The sequence below is a fragment of the Elephas maximus genome, chromosome 8 (assembly GCF_024166365.1).
Source record: "Elephas maximus indicus isolate mEleMax1 chromosome 8, mEleMax1 primary haplotype, whole genome shotgun sequence".
NCBI classification, from domain to species: domain Eukaryota; kingdom Metazoa; phylum Chordata; class Mammalia; order Proboscidea; family Elephantidae; genus Elephas; species Elephas maximus.
This window is the reverse complement of record NC_064826.1, coordinates 116765747-116793706: the sequence shown is the minus strand read 5'-3', so window position 1 is coordinate 116793706 and position 27960 is coordinate 116765747. Positions and strand designations below refer to the sequence as shown.

General features: G+C 46.5%; 1 protein-coding gene across 3 annotated transcripts in view; it reads right to left on the bottom strand.

The window, feature by feature from the left end:
- Positions 1-27960, bottom strand: part of TNS3 (tensin 3) — a 388908-nt gene that overhangs the window by 315045 nt on the left and 45903 nt on the right. For all 3 annotated transcript variants that reach the window (XM_049894028.1, XM_049894024.1, XM_049894025.1), the window contains one exon: positions 19984-20095. The gene's annotated coding sequence lies outside the window, so the exon portion shown is untranslated. Of the gene's footprint in view, positions 1-19983; positions 20096-27960 lie in introns of those variants that run through there.

Sequence of the window (27960 nt, the reverse complement as noted above, 5' to 3'; positions counted from 1 at the left end):
GTTCCATGAAACCAAGTGGACTGGACCTCCATAGCAGTAGAGTCTCCCAATGCACCCATCCACATATTTGCCTTGCCTTCTTAGTCTTACTAGTCACCAAGTCTTCAAGTTCTAATACAGTACCTGGCACACAGCAAGTACGAAATAACTCTCAAATGAATGAACCAATCTGCCCAGCTATCTCCAAGCCTTTATCTATAATGACTTAGTATACTATAGACTGAGCTTCTTGAAGACAGGACCCAACTCCCAGACTGTGAATTCCTCAAAGGCAAGACCCTCCACCTGGACTGTGAGTTCCTCAAAGGCAGGATCTCTCCAAACTGGGAGCTCCTCAAAGGAAAGACCTCCCCAAACTGAGAGCTCCTCAAAGGAAGGACACCCCTGCTGTAGCCTGGGGGTCTTTGAAGGCAGGTCCCCCAAAACTTTCAGCTCCTCAAAGGAAGGACCCTCTACCTACTTTCCCCCACCCCCAAGACTGGAAACTCCTCAAAGCCAAGGCTTTCCCCCTCCCAAAGGCTGCAAGTTACTCGAAAGCAGGACACCTCCCCACACCAGATTTGAAGTTCCTTGAAGGTAGGTTTCCCTCCTGTAGACTGAGAGCTCCTCAAAACAGGACCCTCAGCCCAGAGCACGAGCTCCTCAAGGACAGCACATGGCATTCTCATCTTTTTATCCTTGTAGGTGCCTAATACATGTTGGGTTAATGGAATGTAATAGCTCATTATAGAACTTTCCTCAGGCAACTCCTCCACTCCATATTCCTTCTAGCCTCTTTTTTGCTCTGTTTCTCAACTTTCATTTCTTTAGGAGTCTTTCTACAGTTGTCTCTTCTATACGGCATTTCTATATTCTTTGTCTTCTTTTCCATTCCCATCTATTCTCTTCTAATCCACTACTAGACCCAGGCAAACTACCTCTCTCAAGGGGATCATTTCTATATCTTCCCTGGATCCACTTTTTTCATGGGTGAGTCCCCCAGAATGTACTACTCTCAGCACCATAAAAATAAGTTCACCCTACCCAGCGCCACAATGCCAAGATGCACCCATGCTCTCCTCTGGCTTATCAGGAATATAACCAGTTTGGGTTTGTGAAAGGATTACTGGTGTACACAGGACCATGTTAAACCACCCAGGGAAACTCAGCAACAGGTTACCACTGAGTCTTAGCTGGTTGTGAGGATGTGAGAACAACAGCAGCACCCACTGGGGTTTGGGCGGCATGACGCAACCACTGAAGACACTAAACCTACTGCTCTCCACCATTTCTGCCTCCATCCAGCTTTCACCTTAGATAAAGCTCCAGAAGCAGGGATACAGAAGCCTCTACATGCAAATATAACAATTTCTTAAAAATAAATTTTTTGAGGCCAAAAGCATGGTCTTGGTTGGCTATGTCGAGGATCTGGCATCTTCATCCTAAAAGCAGGGCCACCCATGCTGGACAGGTTTCTATAGAGCTTCCAGACTAAGACAGACTAGGAAGAAAGGCCTGGCTATCTACTTTCAAAGTTAGCCAATGGAAACTTCATGGGTCACAACATAACACTGTCTAGTATGGTGGTGGTCATGAAGATGGTGTGGGACTGGGTAATGGTTTGTTTTGTTACACTTTAGATCACCACGAGTTGGAGTCGAATAACAAGAACAACAGGAATCCACACTATTTTATATGGCCTATACTGGGACTTGTAGTAGCGAGATTTCAAGACAGTTGCAATTTTATATTTCCTTCTTTATATTGCTATGATACATGCTTGAATTTACTTAATAAACAGTTGTACAACCTTCAAAATAAATAAATAAATATTTTTTTTTCTTCTAATTTAGCCATGTATAAAATTTGTGGGAAAATAGCAGGTTAAAATGTGAGAGTCAGGGGTTTGAAAGTCAAGAATGAGGCAAAAATGAAAGAGCAAAAATAATGTCCTGGGTCAAAAAATATGCTCCTTCCCCTCCTCTTTCATCACCATCACCACCATCATCATCTTCATCACCAACACCATTGTCATCACCACCATGACTATTATGACCATCACTAACACTATGGAACACTTTCTTGAGCCAGGCAATGTTCTGTGTGTTCTCCATGAATTTAATCTGCTATTCCTCAAAATGACTCATAGAGAAAAATCAAGAGCAGAGAGGCACAGTGGGAGCCCAGGCAGTCTGTCCAGGGTCCATGCTCACCTCTACCATTCTCTGCTTCTCAAGAAATGAGCCAAGAAAGGACACTTCCGCCAAAACATCACATCATGTTTACGTATGATTACTTACATAATATATGTAAAAGGCATACCTTTTTGCCAATAAATAGCATGTACATGCAGCGCTCGACATGTGAATGTTTATGATATACTGAAGTCCCTAGGTGGTGTAAACAGTTAAGCACTCCCCTGCTAACCGGAAGGTTGGAGTTTCAAGTTCACCCAGACGTGCCTCAGAAGAAAGGCTTGGCAACCCCTCGGAATGCACAAACACCAACAGACAAGCTTGATAACTAGGAGCTCCAAGAACTTAAACACTTATGCTCATCAAAAAACATTACCAAAAGAGTAAAAAGAGAACCTACAGGCTGGGAAAAAAATTTGGCTACAACATAGCCAAAAAGGGTCTAATCTCTAAAATCCACAAAATACTTCAACAGCTCAACAGCAAAAAGAAAATAATTCAATTAAAAAATGGGTCAAGGATATAAACAGACACTTCACCAAAGATGATATTCAGGTGGCAAATAGACACATAAGGAAATATGCCCGATCATTAACCATTTGAGAAATGTAAATCAAAACCACAATGAGGTATCATCTCACCCCAACAATACTGGCAGTAATCAAAACAAACAGAAAATAATAAATCTTGAAGAGGTTGCAGGGAAACTGGAACTGTTTTGCACTGCTGGTGGGAATGTAAAATGGTATAGCCATTATGGAAAATGATACGGCACCTCCTTAAAAAACTAGAACTAGAAATACCATACGATCCAGCAATCCCAGTCTTAGGAATATATTCTAGAGAAATAAGAGCCATCACACAAATAGACATATGTATACCCACGTTCACTGCAGCATTATTCACAACAGCAAAAAAATGGAAACAACTTAAGTGCCCATCAACAGATGAATGGATAAACAAATTATGGTACAAAGACACAATGGAATACGAAGCATCAATAGAGAACAATGATGAATCTGCAAAACATCTCACAACATGGATGAATCTGCAAGACATTATGCTGAGTGAAATAAGTCAATCACGAAAGGACAAATATTGTATGAAATCACTATTGTAAAAACTCAAGAAAGGTTTACACACAGAAAAAAACAAACTTTGATGGTTACATGGTGGGGGAGGATGAAAAGGGGAAATCACTAACTAGATGGTAGGCAAGTGTCAACTTTGGTGACGGAAAAGACAACACAAAATATAGGGGAAGTCAGCACAATTGGACTAAGGCAAAGTCACAGAAGCTTCCTAGACACATCTAAACATCTTTAGGGACCAAGTTGCTGGAGCTGAAGACTGGGGATTATCTGGTTCAATTGGCATAACATAGTTCACAAAGAAAACGTTCTAAATCCTACTTTGGTGAGTAGCAAATGGGGCCCTAAAGCTTGCGAGCGGCCATCTAAGATACATCTATCGGTGCCATTCTGTCTGTTGCAAAGAAGAATAAAGAAAACCAAAGACACAAGGAAAATATTAGCCCAAAGGACTAAAGAACCACATGAACCCCAGCCTCCACCAGCCTGAGACCAGAAAAACTAGATGGTGCCCAGCTACCACCACTGACCACTCTGACAGGGATCACAGTAGAGGTTCCCAGAAAGAGCAAGAGAAAAACGTAGAACTAAGTTCAAATTCACAGAAAAAAGACCCGACTTACTGGTCTGACAGTAACTGGAGGAACCCCCAAGACTATGGCCCCTGGACACTCTACTAACTCAGAACTAACGCCAGTTTTGAAGTCCATTTTTCAGCCAAAGATTACCAAAGATGAGGCAGGCCTATAAAACAAACGGCAACACACATGAAGAACGTGCTCCTTGGTTTAATCGGGTATACAAGACCAAATGGGCAATATCTGCCCAAAGTCAAGACAAGAAGGAAGGAAGAGATGGGAAAACTGGACAAATGGACATGGGGAACCCAGGGTGGAAAGGGGAAGAATGCTGACATAGTGCAGGGATTGCAACCAATGTCACAAAACAATTTGTGTATAAATTTTTGAATGAGAAACTAATTCGTGCTGTAAACTTTCACCCAAAGCACAATAAAGTTAAAAAAGAAAGAAAAGAAAGGAAAACCCTCTGGAGTACAGTTTATTCTGATACTCACTGGGCCATCAGGAGTCAAAGTCAACTTGACAGCAAATAGTTTGTGTTTTGGGGGGGGGGGGTTGCTTGTTTATAAATGTACTGAGAAAAGGCGGAAATTTCGGAGATTACAGATTCAAATAGCAAAATGTAAAGACCACAACACTGAGGACCAGAAAAGGGTTGCAACCCACCCAGGACCACAGCTTCTCGTGAAAGAGCTAACCACTAATCCTGCCAGGATCCGGACTCCCACGTCAGTGAGCCCACCCCCCACTTCCCACCACTACTCCCATCTATACATACATCTACATGAAGGGAAAAGAGGTCAGGTTCTATTCCCACACCTTAGAATGCTAATAAAAACAACAGCTAAAATTATTTTATTTGAAGACACACACACACACATAACACATATGTAAAAAACTTAGCTCAAATGTTTCTATCCCAATTTAAACCAGTACATTTCTATACCCCGTTGTCCTAGAGTTGATTTCTACTCAAAGCAACCCTATAGGACAGAGTAAACTGCCCTGGAGGGTTTCCAAGAAACAGCTGGTGGATTTGAACTACCGACCTTATGGTTAACAGCCATAGCTCTATAACCACTGAACCACCATGGCTCTGGTACACTTACACAGGACTTTTTTTATCCTTAAATCATATCAAAGAGTCACATTTAGAGCCTGATTAATGTTCCCTGAAAACAGGAACCCCTTATCATGTAATACAAGCCCCTGCTGTGCTGTTTTCTTTCTACAATCTCCAGCAAGTCCCCTCCCAATCACTACACTCATCTTACAAGGGACACAGGCCAGAAATGTACTGCAATCCCCTGATCTACAAAGGAAAGCTGAGAGGAAAGATGTAATTACAAATCTTAAGAGAAAATCCCGTCCACAGAATGAAAACCTTCTCCTCGAGATAAGTCTCTACCGGGAGAAAGAACATGTGGGCTCAGAAACCTGAGGGGATCTTTGCCCATCTTGAACACGTTAGATATTTTTTTTTGAAACATGTGAAGCCAAGCAGCAGTTAAAGTGCACTAAATCCTTTTTACCTTTTGTTCCTCATTGATTCAACAGGTACTCACTAACATCTCTACAACTGACGCATCCCTTAGCTGCATAAATATTTATCGAGCATCTCCAATGTGGGAGGCAGGGGTCTGGACCCTGGGATACAACTGGGGAACAGTGGAAAAGTCCCTCATGAAACGTACATTCCAGTGCAAAAGAAAATAAGCAAGTAAAAATGAGAAAATAAGAAGCAAAAAAATAAATCGGATAGCAGTGATGCATGCTACGGAAAAATAAAGCAAAGCAGGTGAGAAGGGAAAGCTTGGAGGTGGAGGCGTATGGGCTGACATTTTATATCGGGTATCAAGAAAGGCCTGAAGGAGCAAGCAGAAGGGTAGCAGCCACTGAGTGACAAGGTGGCAGAAAGCCAGCAAGGCCAGCATCAACTAGGGCTCTGGTACAAGCTGTTGGGGGCATTAATCAAAATCTATCACTCAGCCAGTTAGTCAGCAAGTCAGTCAGTGAGGTCACTATTCCACTAGCCCTGTGGAGAGGTCATTCAGGGCTGTGGAGACCCTAAGACTTGCTGACTGTGCACAGTCTGCACCCCGACTCCATGCCATTTCCTTATGGGGTACCCTCCTACAACAGCCCGTGTGGAAGCTAAAATCCCCACACGGTGCTCCACTAAACATGTGGCCCAAAATGGGGAGTCAGGCTCAGGACATTCGCCTTCTATCCACACCACCCAGAGCCCTAGGTTGGGCCTCCTCCAGGGCAGGCTGTGCGAGGTGCTTCCTTATCACCCATCACCCACCCCCACACGCCCCTGCCCTCCCCAGAGAGTCAATGCCGGAGAGATCATCTCCAGGCCCTCACAGATAGCTGTTCCCATTCATCTCACGCGATACGATACCATCTCCTTCTAGATGTTCCCGAGAACGTGAAACGACACTTGGGGGAGATTTTGAAAACAACCCCCCTAAAAAACATGTTATGTTATGATTATATTGTTTATCTTATTTTGTATTATTTATATTTATTATTTATTTATATTATTTTATTCAGGCAACCTGGCTGTTGGAAATAGTTAAGCGCTGGACTAACTAAAAGGTTGGTGGTTCAAACCCACCCAGAGGCACCTCTGAAGTAAGACCTGGCGATCTACTTCCAAAAGGTCACAGCACTGAAAACCACGTGGAACAGTTCTGCTCTGTGCACCCGGGGTGGTCATGACTCAGAAGCAACCCTACGGCAATTAACAACAACATATTATATCATAATCCTAGAATTTCAGTCTTAAATCTTTCTCCAATTATTTCCACTTACTGATTTTCTGTTCTCAAAAAATGATCATTAACGCTCACTGAAGATGACAAGTTATTACCCAAGGGATTATTATTGTATAAACATCATGCTAAGTGCTTATATGGGAATTCATTCCTCACAACAACCCCTTGAAGTGCTTTAGTTATTATCCTCATGCTACTGATGAGGAAACTGAGGCACAGGGGGTAAGCAGTGCAGCTGGGACTTGAACCCAGCTCTGCCTTGCTCTGAAGACATATGCTGAGCCTTTGGGCTGACTCTCAAAAAAAAAAAAAAAAAGGTAGCCTTCATCTTCAACCACTGTGTATTGGATCAGCTACAATGGTGACTAATGACTAGTGTTTAGATAGTACTAGTCAACAAAGTACTTTTATATCCACTCATTCATATCATCATCCCAACAGCCATGAACCAGGTGGTTGGACCTCACTGCCTGCCTTACGGTATGGTAAGAACAGTCCAGGGATGCCGAGACAGGCATCCCACCACCTGGCACCTTGTTTCTTGGAACCAGCTCTGGTCCCTAACTGTACCCTACTCAATGTGCAAAGATCACCCACCCAACAAGTGATGGCTTCAAAGGAGACTATTTATGTGTCTACTTTGAACACATCAAGGTATACACTATGGGATATTAAAAAGCAAAAGTTGAGAAAGATGCAGATGCCATTCCCTGGAAGAGTCTAAGGTCTAATTCAGGAAACTCTATGAACACACGGTGCACATCTGGGGGAAGAGGCAGGTACCACACCCCATCCTACCCATGAGTGGGTCTCGCTGGAGCTCTGAGCTCAGCCACGGGTACCACTGAGCTCAGCAGTGAGCATGACTCATCACCACATGAAAGTCAGACAACCAGGAAGGGACAGAGGGACACAATCCCTGTGGGCACCCGGTGTACATCTGTGCACGTGGCTGTGCGTACCCTGCACCCGGCAGTCAGTATGAGATGATGTGGCTGTAGGGAGGTACCCAGGGTACAGCAAGGACTCAGGGACCTGCTTGTCCACACGTGGCCCAGCAGACGTCTGCAAGCCCCATGGAGGGCCCAGCCTTGGAGTCCACCTCCCGGAATCAGGACCCCTCTCAACATTCCTTAGCGGCACTTCAGGGCAGCCAACATCACATCTCTTTGATTCTTGCATGGTATTGTCAAACATCACAGTCTGTTCCTTTACTAATTGGGAGAACATGTGAACTGGCTGCTAACTGAATTCTCCATGTCAATAGCTTAGTCACACAATGAGTACTGAAGAGCAACATGCGACTGATCTGAATAAAATTGTGCAAATCAATGATCGCATGATTCAAGAAAAAATTCCAGATCACCGTTATTAAAAACATGGATTTATCAGTTTGGCTACATTACTCAAAAAGTTTAAAAAAAAAAATCCTCTAGCCAAATTAACTAAGACAACCCAGTTGCTCGTAGCACATGGAAACCTAAAAGAGGGATAGCCAGATTCTTATGAAAAAGCTGGGGGGTAGGGGGGTGGGGACATCCAGGCCTTTCTTCCAGCCACAGACTCAGAAAACAGGAAGGATTCCATTCCAAATCCGAGAAGATTAAAGTGTGTGCGTATGGTGGCTAAGCAAGCCAAGACACTGGGCATACTGGAAGTTGTACTCAAAGGATGGGAAGCAGGCTTATGGACCATGAAAAAATGGAAACAGTACAAGGTCTCTCATGGCTGCACTGCTTTCCATCTGAGGGCTGAGACGGAAGAAATGTGGTCCCAGGGAATGGGGCAGAGTGCTTGACTGTCCCTTCTTGGGCTTCTGGAAAATAATGTCAAGTTGCCAAAGCAAAACAAGCGTGTGTGCCTTCCAGGTGTGGGCAAGCCTGAGCCTTTCTGGGAGAACAGAGTAAACTCTTGGCTGGGCTCAGGGTTGGGCCTGGCCTTAGGCTTGGGGGGCTTATTACCTCAAATTGTTTAGCAGAGAACTACAAAAAGGAGGACTGAAAGCTTAGGGGACACCGAGCATCCCTTAAGGGAGATGGTGTAATTTGGGGATGGATAATGGTGATGACTGAACAACACGAAGAGCATAATTAATGTCACTGAACCGTCCACGTAAAGATGGTTTAAATGTCAAATGCTTTGTTACATATGTTTTTTAAAAAAACACCACACTGCTGTCAAGTCAATTCCAACTCATAGAGACCGACCCTACAGGACAGAGTAGAAGTGCCCCATAGGGGTTCGAATCCACCAGCCAAGGAGCGGCTGGTGGTTTGGAACTGTCAACCTTTTGGTTAGCAGCCGAGCTCTTAACCACTGCATCACCAAACCAAACCCAGTGCCATCGAGTCAATTTCGACTCATAGCGCCCCTATAGGACAGCGTAGAACTGCCCCATAGAGTTTCCAAGGAGCGCCTGGCGGATTTGTACTGCTGACCCTTTGGTTAGCAGCCGTAGCACTTAACCACTAGGCCACCAGGGCTCCATATATGCTTACTACAAAAAAAAAAAAAAGAGATACGAAAATGGAGCAGACACTCAAAGTTGCAGTCTGAGGCTACGAGGCTCCAAAGGGCAGAGAGAGGCAGAAGAGTCACCGGATACCTTTCCAGCTCACAAGATCAGCTTTATTTCTTGCTGGTGGGCTCCAAGAGGTTCCCCTTTATTTACCCAATAAATTCCTTTTTAATAAAAAAAAAAAAGGAAGTCAAAATACTGTTTTAAACCATTTGATGTGGATTTGCCAGAGAAGAAGGGATGGATGGGCCAGGCATTTATCCACACAAATTCATCTGGATTTTCAGGCAACTTACATTTCCGGCACACCTCCTGGGTCTGCAGCCCAGGCTTGGCCACAAAAATAAAGAAGAGACCACATGTGTTGTAAGAGCACCCAGTCCAGTGGAGCAGACAGGTAAGTATGCAAACAGAACATGTAAACTCAGTGATCTCCTGACAAGGGAGCTACCCACCTCCCCCCCCTCCCCGCCACACCCCATCCCCAGATGCTGTCCCCTCCCAGTGCTCCTGGGGCACCTTGTAAATACCTGGGCTGAAGTTCTTATCACACTGGATTGTGTTTCTGTGAATAACCCTATGTCTACTCCTAGACATTGAACTCTCTGAGGGCCTCACCTTGAGCATAATACCTGAGATGCAGTAGTTGCTCAACAAAGACAGCTCAGAGAGAGGTACCCTAAGACTAATGAGGACACAGCTAGAGCAGGAGGGGGCTGGTCCTTCAACCAACTCACCCCAGCCAGACCCTCTTGTGCTTCCAGTCTGGGAGCAGAGATAGCTAGCTAATCACTAACTCTTGGCAGTGATAGGAAGGACAAGGGCAGCAGAACACAAAGGAAAATTATGGGTGGGGAGGCATTTGAGGAACGAATGCTTGAGCTGAACCCGAAGGTGCGGGCAGCCAGCCAGGGGAAGAGTGTTCCAGGCAGAAGGTTAGGCATGAGCTGGGGGTGTGGCCACTCAGGGAGCACACAGGGAGGGATGGGGAGTGCTGGCAGACACACCAGGGAGGGCACAACCTCAGAATTCGGGGATCTCACTGTGTGCATCACTCGTGCTAGGTAATTACAGCGTCACCAGAGCCATTCTCTAGGTATGGGCAGCAATAGGACAAGGGCACCCTGGAGATGGGGGTCAAAACAGGAGAAAGGATGGCAAAGACACACCTGGGTAATCACGTGAGGAAAGGCAGGGCGTGGACAGCCATGCAGGTGGCGCCGGGCCTCCAGAAGGCAGAGCAGGCACAGGGGCAGAGGTGGGGCTACCGCCCAAGCTCTGATAAGGTTGTCTACCCTCTGCTCCGCTCACCCTGCTTAGGGAAAGGCAGGCCTGGGCCCCAGCTACCCACAGGGGAGCTGATCGGGCAGCCTGACCCTCTCTGAGACAAGGGAGGCGATGCTGGGATTCTCCCTGCAGTTTTGGATGCACCCTGGACCCAATACTGCAGCTTGCATTAAACTAGAGAACTACAAACTCTGAATCCCAACACTCTTTCAAGCCCCAGTATCTCTAGGCCCAGTCTTGCTGAGGCAGCATTCAACCCAGCCTGGGCTGGTTAAAAACATGTATTTCTAATTTTAATTAAAAATATACTTTTTTAAAATTCTCTAGTAGCTACATTTAAAAAAGTAAAAATAAACAGATGACACTAAATTTAATAATAGATTGCCCTTAACCCAATGTCTGAAATGTTGCCATTTCAACATCAGCCATTACTGTGAATGTATTAATGAGATACTTCACATTCCCCTTATCAAACCAAGTCTTCGAAACCCAGTGTATTTTATACTTACAGCACATCTCAATTTGGATCAGCCACATTTCAAGTGTTCAGTAGCCACACATGGCTGGTGGCAACCGTAGCGTACAACAAAACTCTAGATCCTAAAATTTTAACCATTACACCAAAGGCATTACCATGAGAAAAATCTCAGAAAAATAATAATACCTACGATTTAATACACATATACTACGTGCTGGTCCCTGGGTGGTGCAACGGCTTTCGCCTGACTACAAACGTAAAGGTTGATGGTTCAAACCCACTCAACAGTGCCACCGAAGAAGGGCCTGGGGCTCTGCTTCTGCAAAGATGACAGCCAAGAAAACCCTACGGGGCATAGCTGTGTTCTGTAATACGTGGGGCTGCCGTGAGTTAGGATACACTCGACAGCAACGGGTCTGGCTTTTTGGGTTTTACTACATGCTAGGCATAGTACGAATCAACTCGGCAGCAATGGGTTTGGTTTGGCTTTTTTGGTAGGCATAGTGCCGAGATCTTTATCAAACGGTCATACTTCCTTTTCACAAACTTGTGAACTGAGTATTCCTACACCTCAACTCTGCTTTCATAAGAAAGGGAGAGATTACGATTCATGATAAATTATGAGTAAACAAAACAAAACAAAATTGCCGTCAAGTCAATTCCGACTCCTAGAGACAGGACCGCGTAGAACTACCCCATAGAGTTTCCAAGGTGTGACTGGTGGATTCCAACTGCCAATCTTTTGGTTAGCAGCCGAGCTCTTGACCATTGCACCACCAGGGCTCCACCAAATTAGGAGCAGAGAGAGACAAACGGATTTTGAAGCCATTTTTGCTCACAAATGAGATTCCTAGATTTCTCTGCATGGGTTCCATATACATAGTCTTAGTTTCTCTGGCTTTAAAATTCAGGTCCATAAAATTCAGTTCAGCCTCTGCCGTGCATTACCATTTTCTGATATTCCTGATTGCTGATAATCCACTCCCAGATTATCCGTATGAGCTTCCTAGAGCCCCCCTCCAAAGAAGCAGGGAATAAAGAGACCATGAGACCAGAGAGCAGAGATGGAGGGGGTCTGGTCCAACGGCAGAGCTCAACACCACTGACCTCACATGCCAACCTTCAGGCGCGTTTGCCCAACGAATTTCAGCTCTTCCAACCCTGGTGGCATAGTGCTTAAGTACTGTGGCTGCTAACCAAGAGGTCAGCAGTTCGAATCCGCCAGGCGTTCCTTGGAAACTCTATGGGGCAGTTCTACTCTGCCCTATAGGGGCGCTATGAGTCAGAATCGACTCGATGGCAGTGGGTTTGGGTTTTTTTTGGTGTAGCCTCTGAAGCCACACTCTCCACACACAGTCAGTCCTGACTACACATCCGAGGCCCAGGCTCACTTCACCGCCTCCAGGAAACTTTCCTGGCCACCCCAGCTGCACTAATCTCAGCACCTCTCGTCCCCACAGCTGGGATGCTCTGTGCTTCTCACAGCCCAGCTCAGCCTATGCATCAGTGCTTCCCGTACTCAAATAGGCGATCCTGTCTTTGAGCGGCAGGCTGGCTGGGTCATCCGGGAACCTCTTCTTAGTAGGCTGCATAAACAATCTAATTTAACTTAAATGATGATGAAAAAGATAACATCTAAAAGACTCCTAACACATAGAATTCTCTAAATTAAAACAAAATCACTGACTCAATGGCAACGGGTTTGGTTTTGGTAGTTTATTAAATAATTAATACCGTCATGTATATAAATACAATGTTTCCAATTCTTATAGCATGTTTTCGATTCCACAATGTGAGGAAGTTCTATAAAACTGCTTCGCGTAGAAAAGACAACAGACATTCCACCAAGAATCTAGGAGAAGCTGTCCGGGGCCCCACGTATGTACGTACACCCAAGGACAGGATACCAACCGGGCTGATGTATCACTATGAAACTACCCTCTCCTGGAAAAAAGAGAAGCAACTCCACTCTCCAGAAATCAGGATAACAGCACCCAGCTGCTGCCCTTCCTTCCGTTATGCCACCTCTGGCCCTGCACCATGCGTTCCCTGAGGGGCTGCACTCCTTCCTCCAGAAGGTGGGGGCCATCCTTCAGGTGGGTCCACCCTGCACTGCTCCTCAGAATATGTTCCTGGTACCCATCATTCCTGTGCCCAGGTGTGAGCAACATGGATGAGGTGGACCACACAGTTCACGGAGCCTGCCCTGGTCCTGGCCTCCACCGGATCTCAGGAGAGGGCAGCCAAGGCTTCAGGAAGACACTTGCCACCACTTAGCTGCCAGAAATGGTCCAGGAGCCAGCGCCTCATACAGACTGCCCACACTGGGCCCACCAGCCTGGGAGCCCAAAGCAGAGGAGCACTGCCTTTATGAGGCAACCTGAGGAGCTCAAGGAAAGGGGAGGACAGCCAGCAGGTACCACAGCCATGTGAGGAGGGTGCATGTGCACGCGCCCACCAGGGAGGCTGTGCAGAGAGAGAGCTCACGGGGACACTCACACCAGTGACTGTGCACACCCACCAGGGAGGCTGAGCCTGACACAGAGCTCGCGGGGACACTCACACCAGTGACTGTCCATGCCAACCAGGGAGGCTGAGCCAGACACAGAGCTCACAGGGACACTCACACCATATGACTGTCCACGCCCGCTGGGGTGAGCTGGAGAGAGAACTCTCTGGGGACACTCACACCAGCTTCGCCACTGGAGGAAGAGCTGAAGGAGCACCCTGTGGGCAGGCTCAGCATTTCTGGGGTGGAACGCCAGCACTGGCCCCAGCACTGAGGGATGGCCTGGGGGGCAGGGAGCTGGCCTCTAGGGGTTGGCATGGCCCTGCCCCTTCCACCTCTCTGCACAGCTGACCCAACCCATTCATGGGTTCTGTTTATGAGACCCATTTTATGGTTGAGAAAACTGACACAAAAGCTAAACATCCAAGTCACCTAGGATACCAGTGGCAGACCCAGGACTTGAGCCCAAGTTTTCACCTCCTTCCCCGCTGACATTTTCTTAGAACCAGCTGTTCTATGGCAGCCCCAGAGCCACAGGGCAGCAACCTGTGAGGAAGAACGTACCTCTGTGCTCTGGTTCACCTGAGCCTACACTCTGTGCTAAGGCTCAGAGCAGGGGACCCGGGCACAAGGACCCAGCGGCAGAGGCCACAGTGGCACAAAGGTGTTCCTGCTAGGGAAAATGAGATGTAGGAAAGAAGGCAAGTGAGAAAGAGAAAGGTGAGCCAATTATGGAAAGGAAAGCGAAGGTCACCGAACGGGATAATGTTAATGAACGGTTTTATTTAAGAAAAAAAAATAGATGTATCAAAAAAGTTATCTCTGTTTTGGTTGTTACTTGCCCTTGAGTCAACTGTGACTCATGGTGCCCCACGTGTGCAGTGCAGAATGGCTCCATAGGGTTTTCAAGGTTGTGGCATTCTGGGAGGAGATCACCAGGCCCTGTCTTCCAAGGCTGAGTTGGAACTGCCAACCTATCTCTACTGACCTAGAATTTAGGTCACCTAGGGGAATAAGGTGCTGCACCTGGGTTCTTAAAAGAGAGGAATGTTAGCACACATGGCATGAAGATCACGCTACAAAAGTATAGCTCGCTCTCAGCCATCTGCATGTCCATGTTGAACAGTTACCATACATGCAGGACTCCAGGCCAAAGGATGCCTCAGTTATCCCAGTAAGGGGGCACCTGCCCCCAGGATCCCTCTGCTTCACAGCAAATTAAAACTCCAACCAAGATGAGATGGGCAAATGCTGATACCCGTTAAAGCAGAACGACGTCCTCAACTTCTGTGTATGCTTGAAAATTTCCATAACACATTGTTGAGAAAAAAAAAAAAAAGCATTATTGGTAGTTAGCACTCCTTGCCATCTTTCTAAAAACAGCCACATGATATACAACGAGACAAGCATAATGCACCTCTGGCCAGTCTTGAATACTATTGCTGCCTTTCTCGTTCAACAAGAAAAGCAGCACACCCTCTCTCTCTGACTCACTCACTCTCACCCTCTCTCTCAAGACCAGACCATGGATGCCGTGAAGCAGCTGAACTGTACAAAGTGTCCCGAGCGCAGAGCTGCTCTCAGCCTTACTCTCACTCCCTGGAACTCATGCTCGCGTAACACGTGCACACAGGCAGGCCCTCACACCCACGTACACATGATCATACACGTGCCCACACCACCATGATCGGCCCCTATGGGCCCTCCCTAACAGTTCACATGCTACATATCAAAAGTGCCACAAAACAGAGCCCATTTTGAACTAGAAGATAAATCCAGGGACCTGCAGGACAGGGGAGCATAACGGAGCCCCGACACAGGTGCTCCCCACAAAGTGAGGGAGGCTCCAGGAGACAGTGAACACCCTCCGGGAGCTGAGGAAACACAGGCTCCCTGCTGTTGAACATACACCGGCCACGTGTGAATCCTGTGTGCTTGGCGCATGGCCTTCTCAAAGCTACTTCGACTTCACTGGGTCTATTCACTTTGAAAATAATAAATACTTTCTTCAGGTGGTAAAAACAGAACCTCTGAAGTATTAAAAAAGATGTTTGGGATAGTTCTTCATTAACTCAGGCCTCGTTCACATCAAGAAGAGAAAGAAAAACTACTCTTCAAATGAGACAATTAACACAGTGCAACCGAAGTCTGTGTTATAAATCTTGGGAAACAAGGCCATTTTATTTAAAGGGCCCCCAGCTCTGGCTCATCTACACGAGGTCTACATTCGTGATCTGCATGTGTGCAGCTGCTAACCCAACAAGAAGTGTGACATCCACCAAGCTGGGCCACCCACGACACCTTAGATGGGTGCATTCAGGAGAAAGCCTCCTAACATCAAAAACAAAACTGGTTGCTAGAAAGCTGCCTGAAAGGTTTCCCTGCACCATCTCATCTAAGCTCCCCATCAGCCCTTTGGAGCAGAAATCATCATGCCCATTTTATAGACTCAGATGGGTTAGAGACTTGGCCACTCAAATACGTGGTAGCAGAGCCTGACCTCCAGCCCAGGTCTGTCTGAGCCACCAGCCTGTGCTCCCAAGTCAGAGCTGCACCGTCTCCCACGTAACACGCATGGGACCAGTTATACGTGCCTCCTGGATGGTGGGCTTGCCGACCATGCCAAAGCACAGGGTGATGAACCAAGAATAGACCACATGGTGTCCTCTGTGGGTGTTGCCCACGCCATGCCACCTCCACTGGGGAAATGAGAGACGACAGCATGAGGCTAACACTGTTGGATGCTGTGAACTCTCACTGTACCCTCCAGGTACTGCCAACAGGGCCACCACCCTCTCTGAGCCAGTGAGGCCCAGGGCTTTCAGCCAGCTCACCCACCCCAGGGTGTGAGAAGGATCTGGAGGGCAGCCACACGGACCACACGACACCTGATTCAATGATGATTCTCATTTTCCTTATTTCCACCCTTGAGAAATCACAACTAAGTGTGCAACCTAGCTGAAATGCACAAGAAAATGGGGTTCCAAATATGGAGAGACTTCGTAGGACTCCAATCCCCACTGTGTTCTTGGGGGCCAGAGGGGGGCCTATTGACAGTGGAGGACAAGACACCTAGAGGCTCACCCCCAGGCATTTGGAGCAAGCCTGGATAAAGAAGGGTGTCTCCCAGAGAATAGGCAACGCACCTTCTCACCACTTTACATCTGCAGACTGCAGAGAGCTGTGCAAACAGAAGCCACCATCTTAGGGTTAGAGCACCTTTCCTGAGTTTGACACCCAGTGTGTGAAGATGACATAGGAGATGAGCAAAAGCTCCCGTGGGCTGAGCCAGGATGTCATTCATACACGGGCTCACGCAAGTTTTCATCAAACAATGTCACATCCATCTGATCTCTGCACTGGAGGCTGGCTTCAATGACGCCAATGGCACACTGGCCCTCTGGCTGCTGGCTGGCTCCAGCCCCTGGAAGCCAGGGGTGATCACACACACAGAGGGGAGGAAGGCTACTCCCTGCAAGGTCACTTCTGGCTGGCTGCATCCCTCAGGTTCTGCTCCGGATCACCAACAATGCCCACTCTCTCCCTCCAGGTATGGCACTAGCTCCCTCTCTCCTCCCTGGAGGTCTGAGGTGGAAACAGCTCAGCTGCGACAACCCTCAGTAGATGCACTCTCCCTGGTGGTTCTCCCACACCCATAACTCTAAATAAATCCTCATTTAGCCCACTGGACCATGCCATCTTTTTGCCATGGGATCTGCCCGATACAGGATAGACCCTGGGTGCCCCATGGTGCACATGTATTCCACGCTCTGTCACAGCAGTGCAGCAGCCCTATGAGGTTCCCATTAGCACCCCACAGCTGACGCCTCCTGGTCACAAGGAAAGGCCAGGTACTCGTGCCTTGCGTGTCCACAGGAGATGCAGGACTCTCTGAGCCCCTCTTCTGAATCTCCAAAAGCATGCTTGTTGGTGGGTGGGATAGAGTGGAGGGGAGCCTCAGAGAGATCACTCAGTACAACTCTATCCAGGGGAGCTGATCTCTGCCTGATATTTACTCAGACGAGTGACGCTTCAGTTCCCGATGACCAGCCTCACCCTCTCAGGGCGAAGAGGTGCCTCCAAAGCCCCCATCACAAGAAGACTGCATCCAGGAAAGGAAGCGAAGGGGAGTTACAAGCTCTGAGAAGCCCACCCTGCAACAGCGACAGCTGGGGGTGGCAGGGAGGCAGTTAGAGGGGTGGACTTCTGGGTTGTCCAGGAGGCAAGACTAGGCCTCAGCGCTGGGAGCCACAAGGAGACAGTAAGGGGAGGAAGAGGAGGTGCTAATGCAGTAGTCCCACAGAGAGCCGGCTCATCGAGACTGGCCACCTCAGAGGGCCTCTTCAGAGAAGAAGAGTGTACGCGTCTTCCTGCTGTGACCCAGACCCTTTAACTCTGAAGGAATCTCAAGAGACCCTGAGAGACTCCTGGTCACACTGTACACACAGTAAAGTCTGAATAGCATGCATTTTCCTTTCACGGCCATGTTACTCCAAAATAGCCATCAAAGACTATCTGCCAGGCAGTCCACAGAGGAGGAGGCAGCCTCACAATAACAGAAGTCCAGCAGTCAAGGCCCTGGGCATTTCCCAAAGAGGAAATTTTTGTTATTAGTTGTTAGATGCTGTGGAGTTAGTTCTGAAGCATAACGAGCCTATTCTATATACAACAGAACGAAATACTGCCTGATCCAGCACCATCCTCAAAATCTTTGCTGTGTTTGAGCCCATTATAGCAGCTACTGTTAGTCCATCTCCTTGATGGTCTTCCTCTCTTTTGCTGATCCTTTAACTAGTATAATGTTCTTCTCCAGAGACTGGTCCCTCCTGATAATATGTCCAAAGTACGTGAGGCAGAGTCTCGCCATCCTCACTTCTAAGGAGCACGATGGCCGTACTTCTTCCAAGACAGATTTGTTCATTCTTCTGGAACTTCATGGTATATTATATATTCTTTACCAACACCATAATTCAAAGGGTCAATTCTTCTCTGGTCTTCCTTGTTCATCATCCAACTTTCACATGCCTATGAGGGGATTGAAAATACCATGGCTAAAGTCAGGCACACCTTAGTCCTCCAAGTGACATCTTTGCTTTTTAATGCTTTAAAGAGGTCATTTGCAGCAGATTTGGTCAATGGAATACATCACTTGATTTCCTCACTGCTGCTTCCATGGGCATTGATTATGGATCCAAGTAAAATGAAATCCTTGACAACTTCAATCTTTTCTGCATTTATCATAATGCTGTTTATTAGTCTAGTTGTGAGGATTTTTGTTTCCTTTATGTTGAGGTATAATCCATACTGAGGAGCCCTGGTGACACAGTCATTAAAAATTTAACTGCTAACCAAAAGGACAGCAGTTCAAATCTACCAGCCACTCTTTGGAAACCTTATGGGGCAGTTCTATTCTGTCCTATAGGGTCACTGTGAGTCAGAACCAACTCGACGGTACCTAACAATAACAACAATCCATACTGGAGGCTGTAGAGCCTTTGATCTTCACCAGTAAGTGCTTCAAATCCTCTTCACATTCCACAAGCAAGGTTGTGCCATCGCAGGTTGTTAATGAGTCTTCCCTTAATTCTGATGCCCCATTCTTCTTCATACACTCCAGCCTCTCAGATTATATGCTGAGCATACAGATTGAATAAGTATGGTGAAAGGATACAACCGTGACGCACACCTTTCCTGATTATAAACCACGAAGTAGCCCCTGGTTCTGTCCAAACGACTGCCTCCTGGTCTATAAATACGTTCCTCCTGAGCACAATTACGTGTTCTGGAATTCCCATTATTTTCAGTGTTATCCATAATTTGTTATGATCCACCCAGTCAAATGCCTTTGCGGAGTCGATAAAACACAGGTAAGCATCTTTCTGGAAATTTAAAACCCCATAAATATAAGATGTCCAAGAGCAACCCCAAGCATTTGCCAAGGACCCAGCCCCCAACTCCGCCTCCTGTCTCTGACTGCATACCTGCTGAACCACCAGTAAGCCTCTCCTCCAGCCCCAGTTCCAGGGGTTCGAGGGAAACAAGAGAAATCATAGCCACATATCCACTGTACAAATTATACATGTACAATCACAAAACTATTAGTAAGTTCCCCTAATTACCTGACGTTTAAATATCAAACCAGAAAGCTAGTGGCTTGGTGTAGTGATATGAGTAACACCTTAACAGGCTGAAATAAGGCACATCAAAATGAACCTTGACCTCAGAAGGATATAAAAATGTCATTTGTAAACTTCAGTAAGAGTTCAGAAAGTCAACCTGAATAAGCGGAGTTACTGACACTGCAGAACAGACCAAAGAATTGTCGCCCACTGTTCCATATGAATAGCTTTGCTCTTGCTGAAAAATTTTTCACATGAGCACATATTTTCATAAATAAGGTTGCTCCCTGCCAAGTAAGAGTAGGGGTAAACAGAGGCTAAGGAGGGGAATTCCATGATTTAATTTTTGGAAACTCCCGAAAGAATGTTTTCTTTTCTTTTCTGTTTGTTTGGTAGTTTGTTCTGCTTTGCTTTAACCAGACAAATTACAAACATGGACTTACCTCGGCATGAGAGACCTTGACCGTCAATAATTTGTTTGCAAACTCCACAAACTTTGGACTTCTTAAAGACCTTTTTCTTAAAACTGTGTGGACTTGCAGCTAGTTTCTCGGGCTGAAAAAGTAAAGGAAGAGACTGTTAACTTTTCATAGTTTTGTTTTTTTTTTTTTTCTTTTCCCCTTCAGGCGGTAATAAATCTAGTGGAAGTTTGTAAACAGCTAAATCACGAACTTTACCAAGCAAACAGAACGAGAAATCATCCTGGTGACAATAAAATTCCAGAGGCGAGCTTTCGAGTCCCCGCCAGGCATTCTCCCTTGTAAAGTCTTGATGGAAGGTTACCCACCCAGGGCCTCTAAACCCCCTTTGTAAACGCACCAAAAACCCAAACCCTAGCTGTTGAGTCGATTTCAACTCATGGTCGGACCCCATAGGGTTTCCAAGGCTGTAAATTTTTGTAGAAGCAAACTGCCACGTCTTTCTTCCACAGATCCATTGGTGGGCTCGAACCACCGACCTTCCAGTTAGCAATTGCTTTACCCACTGCACCACCAGGGCTCCTTGTAAATGCACCAGGAGCATTTAAAAGACATGGCTTAATGTGATACTGCATTAGGCTTCCACACGAGGCTTCCAACCACCTATTTCTATGACCAAGTAATGCACGTGCACTTCCAGAATGCTTAATGTTTTTGCCTCTGGAAAAAACGATGAGAAAACAGCAAAATTATGGTTAAAAGATGCTAATGATTTTCAAGGTGTCCCAGAATCACAAAGATCTACAACTCTGACCAAGATCAGCCTGACATAAGGCATCTTAAACACCTTAGGGGATGGACTCAGTGACAGGCATTAGTTCTAGGAAGAAATTACCCGATCATTCTCCAAATTCATGTTTGCATAGTGAAGGCTCACAGCTTTACCTGATAATCTTATAAAAATTCAATTTGCTTTAGAAACCAAATGCCAATCATTATACCTATGTATTGATATGTGACAGTGTATTCTGTCACTAATTATAACACATATGTATTCAATGAGGCCATTAACTCCCCACCAAATGTGACATTCACATGTACCTTACTTGAAAACAAAGATTGTTCCTGTAAAGAGTTGGTTTCCAAAAAGGCAGAAAATATTCTTTTCTCTGTGAAATGGTTTCTGTAACCACTGTGTGGATTTGGACATATTCCTGCAGTGGATATAAGCAATGGGCCATGGTTTGTTGGGGTCCTGGGGTTTTGCAAATGGTTAACGTGTTTGGCTACCAACTGAAAGGCTGGCAGTTTGAGTCTACCCAGAGGCACCTCAGGAGAAGGTCTGGTGACCTACTTTCCAAAAATCAGCCACTGAAAACCCTACAGGGCACAGCTCTACTCTGACACAATGGGGTCGCCAGGAGTCAGAATCTACTTGGCAGTAATTAGAAAAAAATTCACCACCAGAATAGTGAAAGTGAACTGACAAAAGGTTTTCAAGGACACGGAACAAATGGTACAAGTACTTTTTACCTTCATAACTGTTCCAGGCAGACTTGAAAAGAATGTGTATTCTGCTGCTATTGGGTCAAATGTTCTACAAATGTCAGGTCAAGTTGTGGACCTGTAGTTGTTCAAATCTTCTATATCAAAAGATAAAACCAAACCGGTTGCCGTAGAGTCAATTCCGACTTCTAGTGACCCCACAGGACAGAGCAGGACTGCTCTGTAAGGTTCCCAAGGAGCAGCTGGTAGATTTGAGCTGCTGACCTTTTGGTTAGCAGATGAAAGCTTAACCACTGAGCCACCAGGGCTCCAAATCCTCTATAGCCTTGCTTATTTTCTGACAACTTGCTCTATCAATTGTTGAGAATGGGGTCATGAAATATCTGACTATATTTACCCATTTGTCTGTTTTTCCTTGTGGTTCTACCGGTTTTTGCTTCCTGCCTTTTGAAGTGTGTTATTAGGTCTAGGAACTCCAGCAAGTCACTACCAATGGCCTGGAACTGGCATGGGACTGAATCCTGCATGCCACTCCAAAATGAAAGCACGCTTCAGCCACCCTCAACCTTCCCCTGCTATCCATGCCCTCTGGAATGCCGATGACTTGTAGTTTTCCATCACGGTGACTCCCAGCCCCACCATCCTCCAGGAAGTCCATTCTTTCCACTTCAGGTTTTAATATCGTGTCCTCCCTCAGCACTCAAACGGCAGTCTTGCCGCCTAATCACATATCTCCTTGTGTACTTGTTGCTCTTGTCAAGGCTATCAAATAACAATAACGGCACGCGTACTGAACAAATCAGTCTTGGAGGACGTACAGCAGAGTGCTCCTTAAAAGTGAGGATGGTGAGACTTCGCCTCACTTACTTTGGACACATCATCAGGAAAGACTAATCACTGGAAAAGGACATCACGGTTGGTAAAGTGAAGGGTCAGCAAAAATGAGGGAAATCCCCCGTGAAATGGACTGACACAATAGCTGCAACAATGGACAGACATACCAAGATCCGGAAGATGGCACAGGACCAGGCAACATTCCGTTTTGGTGTACGTTAGGTCGTCGTGAGTTGAAGCCTACTCCACGGCAAATCACGACACTGAAATCAGCAAAGGTCTTAGCACCAACCAGGTCAGCCTCCTGCAATACAAGCTCTGTGACCTGGGGCAAGTCACAACCTCTCCGGGCCCCAGCTGATCATCTCAAAAGGAAAGAGTGCCCTGCTATCCGTGCCCTCTGGATTGCTGATGACTTGTATCAGAGCTATTGTAAATGACCCAGAAACCCTGGTGGCATAGTGGCTCAGGCTGCTAGCCAAAAGGTTGGCAGTTTGAATCTACCAGGCACTCCTTGGAAACTCTATGGGGCTGTTCTACTCTGTCCTATAGGGTCCCCAGGAGTCAGAATGGACACGATGGCAACAGGTTTGGTTTTTGGTTTTACCGTAAATGAGTCAGTGCTCCACTATGGATCCTTGCTAAGAACGCTGGCTGTCAATGGGGGTCACTTGGGAAGGGTTTTAAAAACAGCACTGCTGAGGCTCCATCCCTGACATCAGATTGTCTGGAGGTGGGGCCAGAGAGCTGGTATTTTTTTCAAAGCTCCCCCAGGTGATTCTAGTCTCAGCCAGGGTTGAGAACCACGACTGTACACAAAAATACAATTTAACATAGGGACGTATATACATTTAAGGCACTGTAACTATGCGTTTGTTCATATGCTTGTGTCTGGTTTCTAAAAGAGGCTGTGTACTTTCTGAGAGCAGGGGTCACATATTCAAAGCACTGAAAATGAGGAACAATGCTGCTGATGATTAGGGAATTCATGACACTGGTATGGCCTTCTTTGCCATTCTCATGATCATCAATGCTTTGAAAACAGAGATGGTTAATATGCAAAGAGCATTAAGGGCCACTTGATAAGGGTATGGGACTCAAACCCAGATTCAACTCCTGGGACGGGAAAAAGCACTCAGATCTCAATCTGTCAGCTGACACACTCTCTCCCCCTCCTAGGATAAACGCCTTATCTCTCTTGGGCCCAGTGTGACTTCCTAAAGGCAGGGGGGCTGGGCTCTTTACCCCTTGTACCCCAAGGCCCTCCCACAGCGCCTGGCAGGCAGAGGACGGGGAGCCCTCAATTAGTATTTGTTGAACAAGTGAACTGGCAATAGACTTCGGGCCAAGAAGGGGTGCTGACCTTTTAGTCCTTACAAATACCTTTTTTTCCAATCAGGGAGAAAGAGACACTGTTTTCCTACAGTTTCCTTGCCCGCTGGGCCACAGCTAGAAGACACACAGAAGGAAACACCAGAGGCACTGTTTTGCAGCCTAAGCCATTTCGATTGCTGGATCTCTGAGGAATCCATTTAAGATAGTGTAATAACATCTGCTCAGGCTTCATCTGTACATAACATCTCTATTGTGAAATGAGACCAGACGGGATTAGAAGGCCTTTGTTTTCACCTGATACTGAGCTTTCGTTTCTCTGGAAGAGGTGGGACCAAGGAACCCACAGGGGGAGGTGGCAGCAATACTGAAGCTTTTAGCCAGCTCAGTTCAGGAATCTAAATTGCATTTAATTGTTAGGAGCAAAACGCTGGAAAGGTAGAGAGCAGGACTGCTGGTTCCACAAGGACTGCCTGAGGGGTACACAGTAATTAGTGTTGATTTTGATTGTGAGGTCTCTTTTCAGAAAGAAAAAACCTCTGCAAAATTCAGCAAGGGCGGGCTCTGCAGAAACGCAAAACCGTGCAGTCCTCTGCTAGGTTCTCCTTGCTAAATGCAGCGGCGGCAGAACAGTTACAAAGCTCAAGGCAGCAGCATCAGAACAAGCCAAATTAGGGCCTCCCTTAACGACATGTTGAACCCTACCTGCCGGAAGACGATTTAGGCTCACATTTCCGTACCTGAGGAATCTCCAGTAGCATTCTATGGAGGCAGACACTGAACAAAACCACATTCCCGAATCAGCTTTCCTCTGAAATTAAACAGCCGCGAAAACTTCCCGCCTCAGCAGAGTTGAGGCCAGTCGTGGGAGACGTCCCCCAGCCCATCTTGCAGCTCCAGTTCTGACAGCCACCACAGGACGCCCTCCACGCACAAGCCACTCATTGTTCCCAGGCTTCCAAGTAAGAGCTTTCAGCTATTAAACTGAACGTCGGAATGCAATGCAATTCCAGCCATATGAAATAGCTGACATCCTGGTAGCTCCCCATTCCTCAGAACATTTCAAAAATTCAGGGAAAACAAATGATGGAAATGCCTGATCGTTACACTCAGAGCCATTCCCCTCATCCGCTCAGGTTAATCTAAACCCTCTGAAGGACATTCCTGTGAATTTAAAAGTACTGTGCATTATGCATGCTGATCCTAAGGACACTAATACCTATCCCCACCACTCAGCCCAGCCACAGATATCAGCGCAGATCTGCAACGCCCTTCTCCTTGCACGAAGCAATGGCACAGCACCTAGGCTGTGCAATAGTCTCCTATTTCCATGCCAGAGAAAATGTTTCAAGGAAGCTTTAAAAAGATGCAACTGGATTAGAAATAGTTAAGCCTAAAGTATCTAACACCTTGATGGGGTTCTCCTAGGTGCTTACAACAGCTCCCACCAGGCAAAGCCCTACTTTCCCTCTCCCCGTCCCATGCACACGTGCACGCACACACACACACGCACACATATGTATATACACATGCACACACATACGCACTCTCCATTCGCACAGGAGCCCACGCGAATGTAGGTACGCATGCTTGCCTGAAGGAGCCCCAAGCACCCCCGCGCCTAAGCCCTGGCCCGGCACCCCAGGGCCACCCATGCCCACTTCGCCAACCAACCAGCCACTCACTTGGCGCCGCCACAGCCGCTGCCGGGACTCGGGGGTGAACACTGCTCGTGGCCCTTGGGTCAGGACACACAGCCGCATCTTCCTGGAGGCTGCCTGCTGGTGAGCCTGGCTCTGGCCTGGCCCAGCGCAACCTTGAGTGCGGAGCCCTCCCAAGAAGGTGGTTCAGAGAATCAGTGTGAAGGAAACACACTATGCTGACCCTACGTATCGGGATGTCCCAAAGAAAAACTTTGATTGTGTGCAGTCTGAAAAGGCTCTTTAGGGCTTTGGCCTGGTCAGAGCCAAGAGGCTGGCCCTCCACATTCACTTCTACCCTGCCTGGCAGAGGAAGTCAGAAACTGGAAACAAAAGCCAGGCGAGGGAGCGCATGGTCCCGCAGCTCCCCTCCATCTGACATGAATTAGCCTTCTCCTCCCCCTCCCCAGACTATAGAGCGGAGAAAGAGGCAAAAGGCTTCTTAGCCAAACACAGGAAAAAGTGGATGGAGAAACGCCTCTCAGGACAGCCAGGGAAGCCAAACCTTGCACTGCCATCTGACTGGAATTACCAAACCATTTGGCTCTGGATTCAGCTTTACTAGGATTTCAGACCACTCCAAGAATGCTGACCAAAGGGCTCTGAAAAGTCTCAACACCCTAGGCTCTTCAGGTTTCAGAATTTTAAAATGACTTAATAAAGTCCAGTCAGCCGGCATCTGCAATGGTCAATATCTACCTATAATCTACACCACCTAGCAATTATTCTATTTGGAATGGAAAGAGGAAATAAAATAATGCAGAAAGGCTTTTTCCTAATTAGCCTCTGCAACTGAAAAAAAAAAAGAGGAGCCTGGCCCTGCTGAGGAAGGCCAGGGACCAGGTGAGAATTTCAAGCAAAGCATAAAAGCAAATGTGTTGCAAGGGGTAGGGTGTCCCTGCATGGTGCAAATGGTGATGCCATGCACTGGGAGGTTCAACCCCACCCAGAGGTGCCTTGGAAGAAAGGCCTGGCAATCAACTTCCAAAAAATCAGCATTGAAAACCCTATGAAATGCAGTTCTACTCTGATACACACAGGGTCACCATGAGTTGGAATCGACTCCATGGCAACCGTTTTTTTCCTTCTCTCACACCAGGGGTAGCTGCAGCTGCCCTATCCCCCACAACTCCGGCTCAGAGCCATTCTCCTTCCACAAATTACATCCAGCTTGTGGTTTTCTTCTCTGGGGTCTGTGTATTAAAAGATTAAAAACCTAGCACAAGGACATTGTAATGGCCACCAAACACACGGAAAGATGAACGTAATTAGCCATCCGAAAGATGCAAATCAAAACCACAATGAGATGCTATTTCACTCCCACTAGGACGGCTAAGAAAGAAAATAACAAATGTTGGTGAGGATGTGGGCAAATTCGAACTCTCACCCATTGATGGTGACGGTATGAATGCAAAATGGTACGGCCATTGCGGAAAACAGAGTGGCAGGTCCTCAAAAGACTAAAAATAGAACTATCACATGACCCACCGATTCCACTCCTAGGTATACACCCAGAAGACTTGAAAAGACTCGAACAGATGCTGGCATGCCAATGTTCACTGCAGCACCATCCAAAACAACCAAAAGGTGGAAACAACCTAAATGCCCACCAACAAATGAATGGGGATAAAGAAAATGTGGTACATACACACAATGGAAATACTACTCAGCCAGTGAGAGAAATGAAGTCTTGATACATGCTACAATATGGATGGATCTTACAGACTTTATGCTGCGTGAAATAAGTCCATCACAAAAGCGGACATAGTGTATAACACCGCTTATATAAAAAGACAAGTACAGGCAAATGTAGAGAGACCAAAGTTTCTTAGTGGTCACCAGGGGCGAGAGAGAGAGAGAGACAGGTGGAGGTTATTACTTATGCAGTACTGAGGTTTGAATTACAGTGATGGAAAAATTGCACTGATTAAGGGTAGGGCTGCAAAACCGATTAAGGTAATTGCTGTCAATAAGGTGTACACCTGTGAAAAGCTGAATTGGCAAAAGTGATGTGACAGATATATTTACAACAATGGCAAAAAAAAAAAAAAAGGTACCTACTGAGGCCACACAACCAAACATCCCATGAGATTTGGTTCCTTGGTTTGGAGGTTTAGGGTCACAGTTTCATGGACATCCCAGTTAATTAGCCTAATAACATGTTTAGTGCTTCTGTTCCACCTTCTAGTTCATTGCGTAGTGCCTGGGGTCTTAAAACCTCGCAAGCAGCCACTTAAGTCACAACAATTGGTCACAATTTGCCTGGAGCAACAGAGGAAGAAGGGGAGTCAGGAACAGGAGGAGGAAATGGAATGTGTGGCTAATTGCCTCCATGAACAACTGCCTCCTCTGCATGAGGCAAGAAGAACTGGATGGTGTCCAGCTACCATTACTGAACATTTTGATCAAAGACTCTATAGAAGAAATCTTGATTAAAAGGGGGAAAATGCAAAACAGAATTTTAAATTCTCATAGATTCCAGACTTCCTGGAGCCATGGAGGCTGGATGAACCCCTGAACCTACCACCCTCAGATAATCTTTAAACCTTAAACCAAAAATATCCTCTGAAGTCTTCTTAAAAATCAAACAATTGTTTAGCTTAACTAATAAAGAATGTCTGCCTTGAGC